Below are 15338 nucleotides of genomic sequence, written 5' to 3' on the forward strand. Positions count from 1 at the left end.
ACAAAATAAAGGTAAAAAATGTACATACGTTTGTTCGTGATGGATGGCCAGTGATAGACTGAGAGAATCAACCAATGAATTCAATTCTTTCACTTCTCAAGCTAAAGCAGGTGGAACAGCAGCAGACTTCTTTGTTTTTAAACTAATAAAATAAGGTTAACATTTGATAGGACGACATTGCCAAGGGTCTTCAGTCACCATAACCACTTTATAGTGAAGAAATGATTATGGTGCCTGGAGTGTGCCCTGAGTACTCCTTTAACTCAAGACATGGCCATTGCACAAAATGAATTAGAGGTCAAGAAACTATTTATGTTATATGTTAAATGACAGAACAGAGCAGAACTTATAAAATTGACTGACAGTGAGTCAATGTAGAAGAGCTCACATCCAGGATAGAGAAAAATACATTTGTGCGTTTTTCTGCATTGTATTTTTCAGGCTTCATAAACACATATTTGTAAAATATTGGGGGAAAGTAAATATAATATTGAAAATGTTGGGATGTAACACTTTAAATTTCTATTGAGACTTCTTCCTTTCGTTTTGCAAACTTTGTGATCTACCTTTCAAACATTTCATTAATAAAGATTAAAAAATGTGCTTCTATGTTTTTACTAGACATATTGTGTCTTGCTCCGTGAAGCTGCAATAAAATGCCAAATAATAACGCAATCAATTTTCATTGAAACCACTCAAATACAAGCAGTTATTGACCTAATAACAATCTTGCTAATTAACTAAGAAACAAACAACATTCATAATTGATTTCTAGTATTAATTGCACGACTAAGTGTTTTTTCCAACAGCATTCTAATACAATAGAAGAATCTTGGCCATCATCAGATCCAATTTTTTTTTTACCGTGACCTATGTTTGAAAATGGCACAAAACTTAATTTGTAATGTGCTCAATTTGCTGCTTTCAAAATTACATAGCTAGGATTTTGAGGTTCTAAGGAGTATTTAAAAAGTGAAGTATGCTTAATGGCATTTCTCCAGAGACCTTCTTGTGCATAAATGGTTATATTTTTTACTCGATAGGCCCCCAAAGGCATCAGTATGTAAACTAAGATGTATTTCTCTGCCGAGGCTTTTAATTGTAGCAAGGTCTGCCATGTGTATTTCTTTTGTTGTGAATTAGTAATAGTTCAAGTGACAGTTTCCCTAGGATGCTGAGTAATATTTGATCTGCCCGCAGTCAAAGCACAAAAGCTTATCTTCATTCTGCAGGTATCCCTTCTCAATTGTACTGCTTGAAGCAGAGCAACATCTGCCAAGATAAACTTGTTTGTTTTGCTACTGAAGAAAACAGTAGCACTCATTACTCTTGGTACAAGATTCTATTTTGCTCCCTCTGCCTAGGAAGGAAAACATCCAACATCTGCAGATATGACCATACACCAATGTACATTCTCGACCCTGCGGAGAGTGGAGGCAATGCTGGTGAGAACCGATACATTTGCAATTTTTGTTTCTTTTGCCGTTCACAATACACCACTGTGAAATGGGATGTTTTCTCCATTCTTTTTTAAAGACCCATAGCATAATATAAAACATAATTGCTAGATACTTGAATATATTAATTGGATGACTAATAGTTGAACATCTGCCTGTGGGTCATGATACAGGATACTTTTAAGTTAATTAGCCTCAGGTTAACATTTCATTTTGAATTACTGATAAACAAACTTAATTGGATAAATAAGGCACAAAAACAAATGAGATAAACGGGCCAGCTTAAGCTTAAGGACTGTATTATAAAAGAACATTTTTCAGAAGCTCACACTGTCATTATATGATTTGAATATAAGTAATTTTGCAAAATTACTATTTACTGTCTCTTAATCCATTTTCTATAGATGTTATAGCAACACCCAAAGCACCATAGCTACTAAAGTGCACTTTTGAACTTTTTACTTAAGGTCCACAGGGCTCTATTTCCCTCCACTCCCCATCCTCCCCCCCTGCAGTTTCCAGGAGAGCTAGAACCTACAGCTAGGAGCTTACTTTAGCTTTACTCAGTTAATTCCTACAGTTCAGGGTCAGTTCATAGGCTGAGAGCATCAGCTGAGCACTCTCATCCATTGGGCTGAGCCCTGCACCACCGGGCTTGCTTAGAGCCAGAGGCGGCTCTCTAATTAGGCGGTTTAGGCGGCCGCCTAAGGCCTCGCACTGGCGGGGGCCTCGCGGCCGCCTAAACCGCCTGTTGGCAGAGTGTATCAGGTCCTCGGTCACTGACCGAGGACCTGACACCAGAAGGGGGCCCGGCGGCTTGCCCGGTATGCCGCCGGGTGCGAGGCCCCTCCTGGCTGCCCGGCCACCATCGCAGACTCTGGTCTGCAGCTCCGCAGTGTGCAGAGCTGCAGACCACGTGACTCGCGAGAATTGGCCAATCAGAGCGTTGCCGCGGGTTACCACGGCAACGCTCTGAAATCTCACGAGATTACACGGTCTGCAGCTCTGAGGAGCTGCAGACTGTGAGCAGTGGCCACCGGACCACCAGGGAGCCCACTGGACCACCAGGGAAATCAAGGTAGGCTTCACCCCCCACCACACTCAGCCTCACCCCCCTTCACCATCCTCCCACCACCCTCACCATCACCCCCCACCACCCTCAGCCTTACCACCCCTAGCCCCCACCACCCTCCCCACCACCCTCAGCCTCACCCCCACCCCCTCAGCCTCACCCCCACCACCATCACCCCCCACCACCCTCAGCCTCACCACCCCCCTCACCATCACCCCCACCACCCTCAGCATCACCCCCCACCACCCTCAGTCTCACCCCCCACCCCCCTCAGCCTCACCCCCACCCCCCTCAGCCTCACCCCCCACCACCCTCACCATCACCCCCCACCACCCTCAGCCTCACCACCCCCCACCATCACCCCCCTCAGCCTCACCACCCCCCACCACCCTCACCACCCTCACCATCACCACCCTCACCCTCACCACCCCCCTCACCATCACCCCCACCACCCTCAGCATCACCACCCACCCCCCTCAGCCTCACCCCCACCCCCCTCAGCCTCACCCCCCACCACCCTCACCATCACCCCCCACCACCCTCACCATCACCCCCCACCACCCTCAGCCTCACCACCCCCACCATCACCACCCTCAGCCTCACCACCCTCACCACCCTCACCATCACCACCCTCACCCTCACCACCCCCCACCACCCTCACCTTCAACCCCACCACCCACAGCATCACCCCTCTCAGCTTCACACCCCACACCCCTCAGCCTCACCCCCACCACCATCACCCCCCACCACCCTCAGCCTCACCACCCCCTCACCATCACCCCCACCACCCTCAGCATCACCACCCACCACCCACCACCCTCAGCATCATCCCCCAAACACCCTCAGCATCACACCCCTCAGCCTCACCACCCCCACTACCCTCAGCATCACCTCCCCCCACCACCCTCACCCCCCACCACCCTCAGCCTCACCACCACCCTCAGACTCACCCCCACCAACCTCGGCATCACCCCACCACCCTCAGAATCTCCCCCCACTACCCTCAGCATCACCCCTCCCACCACCCTCAGCATCACCCCTCCCACCACCCTCAGCATCACCCCTCCCACCACCCTCAGCATAACCCTCCGTCACCACCCTCAGCCTCACCCCCTCTCACTCTCACATTACCCCCCTCTCACTCTCACATTACCCCCCTCTCACTCTCACATTACCCCCCTCTCACTCTCATATTACCATTACCCCCCTGCTCCCTCTCACCATCAGCCCCCGCTCCCTCTCACCATCACCCCCCGCTCCCTCTCACCATCACCCCCCGCTCCCTCTCACCATCACCCCCCGCTCCCTCTCACCATCACCCCCCCGCTCCCTCTCACCATCACCCCCCGCTCCCTCTCACCATCATCCCCCCGCTCCCTCTCACCATCACCCCATCGCTCCCTCTCACCATCACCCCCATCGCTCCCTCTCACCATCACCCCCCCGCTCCCTCTCACCATCACCCCCCGCTCCCTCTCACCATCACCCCCCCTCTTCCTCTCACCATCACCCCCCTCTTCCTCTCACCATCACCCCCCTCTTCCTCTCACCATCACCCCCCTCTTCCTCTCACCCTCTCACCCCCCTCTTCCTCTCACCATCACCCCCCCTCTTCCTCTCACCCTCTCACCCCCCCTCTTCCTCTCACCCTCTCACCCCCCCTCTTCCTCTCACCCTCTCACCCCCCCTCTTCCTCTCACCCTCTCACCCCCCTCTCCCTCTCACCCCCCCCTTTCCCTCTCACCCCCCCTCTCCCTCTCACCCCCTCTCCCTCTCACCATCCCCCCCCCCCATACACACAACACACTTCAAGCAGCTACCCCATACACATAGGGTCTCAGACAAAAACGCAAACATGTTCAGAGACATACATTCACACACACAAGGATACTCTGTCAGACACACTCTCAGGCACATACCAGCTAGACAGTGCAGCAATGTGTATATGTGACACCTTTTTTTTGTTAGTGGGGCCTCATGTTTGCGTTTCGCCTAAGGCCTCATAAAGTCTAGAGCCGCCTCTGCTTAGAGCAGATATCTTCTGGCTCTCCCAGAAGAGGCATCTGGCAGTTGTCAGACCCAAGGTATGTTGTCAAACCATTTGAAAATGGTTTAACTAATTACATTGGGGGGCGGTGCAACAGGGAACTCCTGACACTATAACCAATACAGCAATGATACTTTAAGAGGTGTGGGTTAGGTGTGCATCAGGTTTTCTGAGGCACACCTCAATGCTAGGCCTGTCTTCTCTGGTAAAATGTTGTGCTTTTTTTACTTTTTATTTTTCAGTTCAGGTTTACATCCTAATGATATGTACCCCATTACATGGTAGATATGGATCTCATTTTCTAATATATATTAGGTGCTGTTGTTTTTTGGTGAGCAGAATTTAATTGCTGAGAAGGTAGATTTGTCTCCAGACAAGAGACTTTGCATATGTTAAAAACACTTTATTTTGAGGACTAACTTTTAGTTAGTCGTCAAAATCTAATGTTGACTAGTGCATATATGTATACACAATATGTAGACACAGAAATAAAGAAAAAGTAAGAGGGAGGGAAATAAAAAAACATTGTGGTGATATATAAGGAGAATTATTTAGAAGAGGTTACATATAGAATAAATGAGGGGTGACACTTTTTTCCACTTATGTCACCATTTAAGCCTCTTCTTCAATATTGTGAGTGGTTAAATCTGCTTTACTAAGGAACAAAATCTCCATTAGATTCTATGCTGACAAAGGAGTCACTGAACTTGGCAATGTACCAGGTGAGACCTGGCCCAGCACAGTACGTTTTCTGATACAAACTGTCTCCTCCATACTGTTTTCCTATTACTAGTTCAAAATAATTAAACTCAGTGTCATTAAAGCTTCTAGGCTGCTAGAATTTTGAGAAATAACACATCTGAGTTATTTTTTCTTTCATTTTCCATCCTCAGAACTGAGCTAACCAGATATAATTTTGTGCATTGCTGATTTAAAGCTAAGGCAGTCAGGCTGTTACCTGTCCAGTGCTCATCTAATCTTCTCAAAGCAGTAATATCCCATTATGAATACGATGATTTAAAGGAGCAAAATATACCTCTTCTAAGAATGTCTATGCACTGATTGAACAGTAGGACCTAACTGGCAATACTGCAGCAACAGAAGTACCGTATTTATCGGCGTATAACACGCCCCGGTGTATAACACGCACCTCATTTCCAGAAGGAAATTCCAGGAAATTTCAACTCCTCCCATAGTATTCCCCCCCCTCATCCCATAGTGTCCCCCCCCCTTTCCATAGTAATCCCCCCCCTCCCATAGTATTCTCCCCCCCCATAGTATTCTCCACCCCCTCCCATAGTGTCCCCCCCCTTTCCATAGTATTCTTCCCCCCCCTCCCATAGTATTCTCCACCCCCTCCCATAGTATCTCCCCCTTTCCATAGTATTCTTCCCCCCCTCCCATACTATTCTCCACCCCCCATAGTGTGTCCCCCCCCCCATAGTGTCCCCTAGTGCACTTTCCCTCTGTCCCATATTTACTTACCTGTCTTGAAGCGTGGGCCCGCTTCACAGCGCGCACCGCGGAACTGGAACTTAAATTTCAGGTTCCGGTTTCCGGCGGGACTGAAAGGAAGTGTGCACACAATAGTGTGCACACTTCCTTTCAGTCCCGCCGGAAACCGGAACCTGAAATTTAAGTTCCAGTACCGGCGGGACTGAAAGGAAGTGTGCACACAATAGTGTGCACACTTCCTTTCAGTCCCGCCGGAAACCGGAACCTGAAATTTAAGTTCCAGTACCGGCGGGACTGAAAGGAAGTGTGCACACAATAGTGTGCACACTTCCTTTCAGTCCCGCCGGAAACCGGAACCTGAAATTTAAGTTCCAGTACCGGCGGGACTGAAAGGAAGTGTGCACACAATAGTGTGCACACTTCCTTTCAGTCCCGCCGGAAACCGGAACCTGAAATTTAAGTTCCAGTTCCGCGGTGCGCGCTGTGAAGCCGGCCCACGCTTCAAGACAGGTAAGTAAATGTGGGATATCGGCGTATAACACGCACCCATGATTTTCTCCCTATTTTCAGGGAGAAAAAGTGCGTGTTATACGCCGATAAATACGGTACATTTTAGCACTGCGTTGGCACAAATGCATCTCTATTTATTTGTGGACCCAGGACATACTTGAAAACGAGAGAAATCTCAATGTATCTTTCATGGTAAAATATTTTATAAATAAATTTATAAGATGGCACGGCAAAAAAAAACAAAAAAAAAAACTTTAAATCTGAAAATAAACGCTCACCCCTCAAACATGTGAATAATTTATCCGTTCGTCATGTGGGAAAAATTGCACTTGAAAAACATGATTGGTACCATAGGTATTGCTAGTTGGGGGCCGAATCTCTGGATAATAACTTGACTAATTAGAGAGCCACCTCTGATATGCAGTATGTGCTTGTTTTCAGCAATGCTTTCATTGATATCATGGGTAGATAGGAAAGGACATAATGTGCCCACCTCTTGGTTAGTGTAGGGGTCATTGAGATATTCTTTGGGTGTTAGTCTCAGGTATTTCTGGAACCTAACAACACTCCTGATAGGTACACATCTGATTGAGACACCAATTATGGTGGTGTAGATGCAAGGCTCTGCAGTACCAGTAATCTAGCTAGGCACATATCCTAAGGATGGAAGAATGAACAATTTAATTCTCTTCTGGAAATATCTTATCTTATGCAGCAGCAGGACATGGAATTAAAATGCACATTAAAATTTGTTCAGCTAGTAAAGTAATAGAGGCTTATTCTACATTATAGAATAACTTGTTAATTGAGATGACGCTGTTACCCAAGGCTGGACAGAAGTGACAACATGACTGGCAGGGTTTTCTATTAGTCCAATGATAAATGTAGCTATGAGGTCAGTGCTGAATCAGAGAAATGGTTCTGCCTTCATGTGGTAGGATGAGCAGTACAAACATATTCAATGAAGAGTATCTGAGCAAAGTCATTTTAATGTTGACAAACTATATAGAGAACATCATGTTGGATCTACATGAACAATGTGTACAAATACATTTGTTTCTGTGAGTATGTAGAATGGCTAGAACCCCCTGTTGGAATTCAGTACAAATATAAATGTATAGACAAGAGTTGCAAATACACATATTTTATAAAAAACAGTACACACAGAATGGTTTATTTTCCAAAATACTGCAATTTACATTGATACTAAACAAAAAATATAAAATAATGTTCTCCTGACCCCTAATTAAATTGCATTTAAGTTCTGACTGCAGTTGGACCGCAGATCAATACAATATAGTTTTTCACAAACATTTAGCGCAGGTTAGTTTTCCACAGTTTATAGTTTAAGAATTCCCATACATTGCCACATGCTGTTCTTTTATAATTATTCAGTTCCTTAAAGGATCACTCCACACCTCAAAAGCTTGCTGAAGTGCTTTATGGGTGAGGAGTACCCTAGTTTAATTGGTGTTTGAATCATCTAAATTTTACTAAAGATAGGATACATTTTTTTTCGCTTCCCTCCTGATCCAATGTCTCTTTTGTATGTCTGTCGTGTTTGTTTGTTTGTTCCGCATTTTTATGCAAGTATTTGCTTGTTGTTATTGTCATTACTATTGTTTTTGATTGCAACTTCCTGTTCATTCATAACTATTCATTACGTATTGCTTGGTCTTTGTTGATTTATTGTTACGCGTTTTATACACAGTTTGCTTTCACATATTTCTCTCTTTAACTTCAGTTTAATCTGGACTGGTGTTGTTTACATTGGCTGTGGTTCTGCTGTGGATGATGTTCTGTTTTATTTCCGTTTATCTCCTGCTTGGCCTCATCAAAGAAAGAGAAAGTGGGAAGATCGTGTTGCAGGTTTTATATGCCCATCTGTTCTCTGATTGGTTGTTTTTCTGCCTCTGTTAACTGTTTCTTTGTTGCTGACGGTATCAGTAAATAAGGATTTAGCAAATATCCGCCTCCTGTCTTTAATAAAATTTATTTAGACACCAAGGCTAGAATAATCCCAAATTAGTCATGTACCATACAGTGTGAAATAGGTGCAAACTGATTAAGAAAGAGCTACTAAAGATATACTATATTTATCTATGAAAGATTTAACAGACACACCATGATATATTCTATCACTTATCACTTCAAGAGAGTGTGGGTAAACAAGGATTGTATTCATGAATAATACAGTACACTAAACTTAGATCATATATTCATTATCTCTATCTCTGTTCATTATAATGGAACTATGTACACTTTTATGCCAAATATGCAGCAGTGCAGAAACTATTTGTCGTCTGCATCCTCAAAAAACAGACAAATTGCTGTTGTACAAGAAGACTTGTCCTGCTGTGTGTGTCATTGGCACTAATCATTTTATCAATGTCTTTTCAGGATTGATAGGACTGTTGCTCAATACAAGTGACTGCATCCAGTTTTTCCTATAATGTCTTTATTATATGTTTTATTGCATGACTCATAAAGCCAGTTGTGTGCTTATGTAATAAAAATAAGTAAGAGCGATTTCATTATGCTTGTGTGCCTTTGCAATACAGTTACCATTATAATATGCAACTCTCTCTTTCTCTATATGTAAAGTTCACTAGGGAACCCTAACTTGCAGACAGGACAGAGTAGAGAGAATTGCAATACCGATCCTTAGAATGGTCGGGTTATGCAAAAAGGGATAGTCAAAACACGAGCCAAGGTCAAGGGAAACAGAGAGACGGAATAACGAGAGTCAAAGCCAAATATCAGTAACCAGGAAATCCAAATACCAAGTGCAACGCTCAATGGTAAACCAGAGACCACAACAGGGCACTGAGGCAAGGGAGGGGTTAGCTTATATACACACAGGGTGCGTCTGATTGGCTAATTTCCAATTAGTGTTAACCACAACACGTGGGAGGAGTTTCTTCCCTCCCTTGTGGTCTCTGAGGTCATCACTGTGTTCTGGGTCGCATGACCGGGTGCAGCACACATAAGGAAGCTGCTCTGGAGCGTGCAGCGTCAGACACACTGCCAGTCTGGGGACAGGGACCAGATGACGGTGCTCGCGCAGACGATGTAAGCAAGGTCACCGCGAGCGGGACGCGGGGGCAGGGGACCTGACATTATATATATGTATCATATTCTAAATCCGTGCATATTTATCTTAATGATGCCACGATTCCATATAATAAGCACTAATTGTTTCATTGTGTACTGACTTTCTTTCATGATTTACATCTAACTATGACATTTAACATTGCAAAGAAAAACCAGTAGGGATTTGGGGATTCACATGTGTATCTTATCTTAAACAGCAATTTTATTGATTACATTTTTAGTATAATGTTTTTTCTAATCCACTTTTGCTCACATAGTTTATAGTGCTGGTTATTTAAATGCAGAGAGATTTAAATAAAAGTGTATATATTAATCACTGTAATGCCTAGAATATGAGAGATGACTGTGGATACCTGATTTATTTAATTTATCACAGACTGGATTATTTCACAATTCGTCATATTTTGCTTCATTCAAATCAAATATGTGAGTCTATTTGAAAATTTCATTTTTATTTTGGTTGGATTCATGTGGAATACTGTAAAATCTATGTTGGAATGTTACAAAACATCAATATTGAAATCACTCATGCACCTTAACTTTAGTACAGATTTTTTTTTGTTTAGTAAGCCACAAAAGACACAAACAGTTTTGCTATGTGCTTGTTCAACTGCAATTTACCCATTTTTCTTTTAATGTTCAGACACAGACAAGGCATTCTTCTGATACATTGCATTAGTGCATAAACCATTTATTATCAATAAAAAAAAGTGAAAAAGACATATTTGTCCCTGGTTTTTCCTATTACAGCAACAGAACAAAATCATTTATGTCCTGATTTTGAGCATTTATCTTTTATTGGATTTACAAGTTTTCACATGTTTCACAATATCTTATGCAGGAACTGTAAAATTAATAGTAGCCACTAACACCAAAAAATGTATTAAAAAGGTATACCCCCATCTCCCAAACTGAACACATCAGTAATAATTATCTCAGCCAATCTAATGCTTTCCCATAGGGAATAATTAGACTTTAGTGCGAATTAGCTGCATAATGCTAGGCTATGCCAACTATTTTCTCATAGAAATGCCTTGAGTTAATGAATCGTTATGAGGAGTGTGCAGAGTGTGGAAAACCTGAATGTCAGTTCTGCAATCTTTAAAGTCCTTCATCTAGTAAGTCCCTCTAGTGGCTGTCTGAGTAACAATCACAAGAAATGGCATTAGGCAGCAGTGTGTATACTGTCGTTTCTTTCTGCACTGCTCAGCGTGCAGTTACTGTCTCAATGACCGAGAATCATTACACTAAGCTGTTCTGGTACCTATAGTGTCCTTTAATCATACAGTAGGAATATGGGGAGATGCAGGTCACATGGAGAAAATTTAGGTTTAGATGTTCTATATGATATAAACATTGTTTAATATGATCTGTTTATCAGCGCAAAGGTGTCTTTCAAAATGTTTAAATTGGTTCAGAAAATGATCAACTGATTCTAAACAAAAAAAAACTCACTCAAGTTTATATATGAAATTGACAAGTCATTTAATAAAAGTATAGTGTACAATTATTATAACCAAATAGACAAGGCAATATTCAATCAGTCACTCCTCATTTTTCAGCCGCAAGATATCTGCTTTCTCTGTTGTATACAAGGAATCCCTCTGACAGCATTATCTGAAATCTGTCACTCATCTAGTTCGCTAGTAAAACTAAAACTTACAAGATCGAAATGCAGTGAATTATAGTGAATATAGAAGCACAGTACCTATTTTCTAGTTCTTATTATTTCTATGTAGCATTCCCTTTTTGAAGCCATTTTTACGAATGGGGATTCACTGATTGGCTGATAGTGTCACAGCCAATAAGTGGTGCCACTACCACATTGTGCAAGAGTCTTCCGGGATAGAGATTTTTCGAAAATAGAAGGGCAGAGAGGCAAGGAGATGTGTGCAGGAACAAAGACTTTGGCTTTAAACAGTTTAAGCTAGCACCAAGAACCTCCTATTTCACCTCAAATAGGTTGTTATAGTGCTCGGGGGATGTTTCTTTAATTAAATCATGGTCCAGAAAAAACACTTATCACATCTTTCAGAAAAAATAAGTACAGTTTATTTCTATTTACCTACTTAATAGTTTATGTCACCCCTTCCTCCCACAAAAAAATTATCAAAAATGTTTTAGCAAAAAGTAAATTTGGATGATAAAAGCTTAATTATATAGATTTTCCCCATCTTTTTTTTTTTTTGTCAATCTTTATTTTTGATGTGCTTGAGTTTAACAGACAATCTTTCAATGTCAACACTCGCAAGGTTATGGAAAAAAGAATAGTGTAAAATGGAGCATGGCAATCATATTTACAGCACATTTTTTAAGCATATAAGTACAAGTTAAACTAGATAAACTGCGGGGTAATTTGTCACACCGTTGGCTAATAATACAAAATTACCTATCTCGGCCACTTCAAGTCATCATACATGAATCTGAGTGTACCTGTAACCCCTTAAGGACCAAACTTCTGGAATAAAAGAGTAAACACTTAATAAGGTTGGAGATAACATGCTGCTAGTTAACTCCATACACTCCGCGGGGGACATATGTGGCCTCTGAATTAAGTAGCCGGTGCCACTGTATAGAATGCCATGCGGCTGGCTGACTGACCCAAATACCAGACATAGAATTTAATGCTTAGAATTGCCGGACTTGTGATATGTCAAAGCCCAAATAAAGCTTAGGGAGAACTGTTGTAGACCTGAGGAATGTGATAGCCTTTCACTACATGACAGGTCAACCCATGCCCCGTCTAGGGAAGAGTAAGCATATGTCCAGCTGTATTCCATCTCAGAGATTGGACACTGGAGCCACTCCAGGCCAGCCCCAGGCATGCTTCAGAGAAATCTCCCCTGCTCCACTGTCCCGGACCCGAACAGAATCCAAAGCTACTATCCCTGTGGGGCGCAGCTTGTGAGGTCGGCGGCGCCTTTGCCGCAAAGCCCTTAGAGGGTATGGGTGGTGAGTGCGGTTTCCTCCTCTTGTAGCTTGTGGCCCGGGAAGACTTCTCTTCTGAGATTCTGAGGGTGCCAGTCATGTTTTGGAGGTGATGAGGTAGGTGTCCTGCCTATCGCTCCCTCATCTGAGCCAGAAAATTCTGGATTTAACCATGATGTCTTCGGGTTGCGGGCATGAGTCAGCACCACATGGTCTCGCAGCCATTTTGGAGAATAGGCCTCTTTGCCTCTAGATGCCCCAGTCTGGAGACTCTTGCAGCCTTCGCAATGGGGACAGGGATATCCCCCACCAGTCCAAAGGGGGGGGGGGGGGAGCCAGATAGTAGGCAATTCAAGATGCCTGAGTGCAGCAGTCGGACAAGGAGCAGAGCAGCGGCCATCCACCTTACTCCCCGCCCAGGTTGGCCACAGCCTCGGAGCCGCCGACTCTCCCGTCGAATTTGCCCGATATTGGACCTGCCAGCTGTACCAGGAGGCATCAGGGCGCAACGCTGTGGGTTTCCTGCTTAAATTCAGTGCTGAGATTTTATTTGATCTACTAAATAGCTAAAGACCCATGGAGCTATGGTTACTTGCGTCCGGCTAGCATGGTGGTTCGTCCCCACCCCAGATTTTCCCCATCTTTGTTATGAAAATAGTGTAAAACTAGAAAAAAAAATACATCACATAAACAAATGAAATATGAAATTGGAAAGCCCAGACAATTTATGGCAAATCAAAATACATATAAGTAAAAGTATTTTCTATTCTTTGCCTTTACAACGCGATATTGTAATTCTGCTATGGATTAACTGAACCATGCACTCTAGCAATTCAAAAAGAAGAAGCCTTTGTTGTATGTTATGGTTGAAAATGTAAATTGAGAAGAGAAAGCCTACAATAGTGTAGATGCTACAAAACTTGTTTCAACATTCTTGCAGTAAAAACATGTCTTTAAATCTGTTTAAAGCACAATCAACCACTGATCTCAAAGTGGATATCCTTTCCTGTGATCCCCATGTGGTGGTCTCTAGTGCATGCAATCCCTACTATATTATTTAATATAAGAACCCCTTTTGACTTAAAGGTTCAGCACATCCCATATTTCAATAACTTCACAACTTCCTCAGGTTTATTGGTCACCATTCCAAAAGTTGAGGATGGTAATAATACAAAATATATTTAATGGGCAGCTATTGTTGTAAAAAGATAATCAGGAAGACAGACAGTAGAGATATGTTTAGACTTGCAATGTAAATATTGCTGTAACTCTACAACAGCCATGTTTTACATTGCAAGAACAGAGCACAAGAACACTACACACAGACTCGTTCAAAGGAAAAGCAACATCTATATGTACAATATAGATTGCATAATATCAGAATGTTGCATACCGGAAATGCTTAGTATTTCATAGAAAGATAAAAGGAACACAAATGTCTATAACATACCTACTGAGTAACACATTGATCCGCCACAACATTAAAACCACTGACAGGTGAAGTAAATAGCATTTATTATTTCATTACAGTGGCACCTGTCAAGAGGTAGGATATATTAGACAGCAAGTGAATGGTCAGTTCTTGAATTTCATGTGTTGGAAGTAGGAAACATTGGCCAGTGAAAAGATATGAGGGACTTTGACAAGGGCCAAAAAGTAATTGATAGATGACTGTGTCAGAGCATCTCCAAAACGGCAAGTCTTGTGGGGTGTTCCTGGTATGCAGTGATTAGTACCTACCAAAAGTGGTGCAAGGAAGGACAACTGGTGAACCGGTGTATGGGTCTTGAGCCCAAGGTTCATTGATGCACTTGGGGACTGAAGGCTAGCCCATCTTGTCTGATCACACAAAAGAGCTACTCCAGGTCATTATAGAAAGCTGTCAGAATACACAGTGCATTGCAGTTTGCTGCGTATTGGGCTGCCTAGCCTCTTAAATGAGGACATGAGCATCAGAGCTGGGCCATGGAACAATGTAAGAAGGTTGCCTGGTCTGATGAATCACGTTTTCTTATAGATCAGGTGGATGTCTGAGTGCATGTGTATGTGCTTCATTTACTTTGGAAAGAGATGACAGCAAGATGCACTATTGTAAGAAGGCAGGTTTCTACCTCTCCTGTAATTTTATCATTTCTGTATCAAACAGTGTGAGGTGCATCTGGGTACACTGGTTTTGGTCAACTAACTGGAAAACTGTATGACAAAAATTCAGGGTCTCAAATATATAAAATGTTTTCAATTTGTATTTTATTAAATTTTAATACTCAATATATATGTTTCCATATTATATAAAAGCAGTGCATTAACTGTAAAGATACACAAGGAGCACATTATTCGACTATTAGCATAATAAATGAAATACAGCATACAAATCACCAGTGCTTTAAAAACAATATTCACAGTGGGATAATTATTGTGTGAAATCCAAAGGTACATGACATTCTGCTTAATGAATACTTTAGATAACAAAAATGAATAAGGACTGCATGTAAGCCGGTTTGAGATAAAGTTTACTGAACTTGTGATAAGCATGACAGTTTAACTAAGCTGAGTAACGTGGCAGTATGGTTATGTTCTAAATTGCAGTCAGCGGACAGTAGATCATCTGCATGCAGAAAGTTCTTTCAATAGGACCGAACGTTGAACCCGGTTCTTCCGGGATTGCTTCAGTAGGCGCTGGCGGCCTGGTTGACACCCCAAGTCTTTTGAGGAATTACTCTGGGTTTTCTGCAGGGGTCAAAGTGAGTGTTGTATC

At 42.8% G+C, this 15338-nt stretch overlaps 1 protein-coding gene and 1 long non-coding RNA gene across 2 annotated transcripts in view; one reads left to right on the plus strand and one right to left on the minus strand.

Moving 5' to 3' along the window:
* The window catches only part of HS6ST3 (heparan sulfate 6-O-sulfotransferase 3), a 625223-nt gene that overhangs the window by 104422 nt on the left and 505463 nt on the right, over positions 1 to 15338 (minus strand). The gene's annotated exons all lie outside the window — the stretch shown is intronic.
* On the plus strand, positions 1332 to 8507 carry LOC134566019 (uncharacterized). The gene is made up of 2 exons (XR_010083981.1): positions 1332 to 1445; positions 8286 to 8507. It is a non-coding gene; the product is annotated as an uncharacterized LOC134566019 (long non-coding RNA).

Source organism: Pelobates fuscus, chromosome 1 (genome assembly GCF_036172605.1).
Source record: "Pelobates fuscus isolate aPelFus1 chromosome 1, aPelFus1.pri, whole genome shotgun sequence".
Classification (NCBI taxonomy): domain Eukaryota; kingdom Metazoa; phylum Chordata; class Amphibia; order Anura; family Pelobatidae; genus Pelobates; species Pelobates fuscus.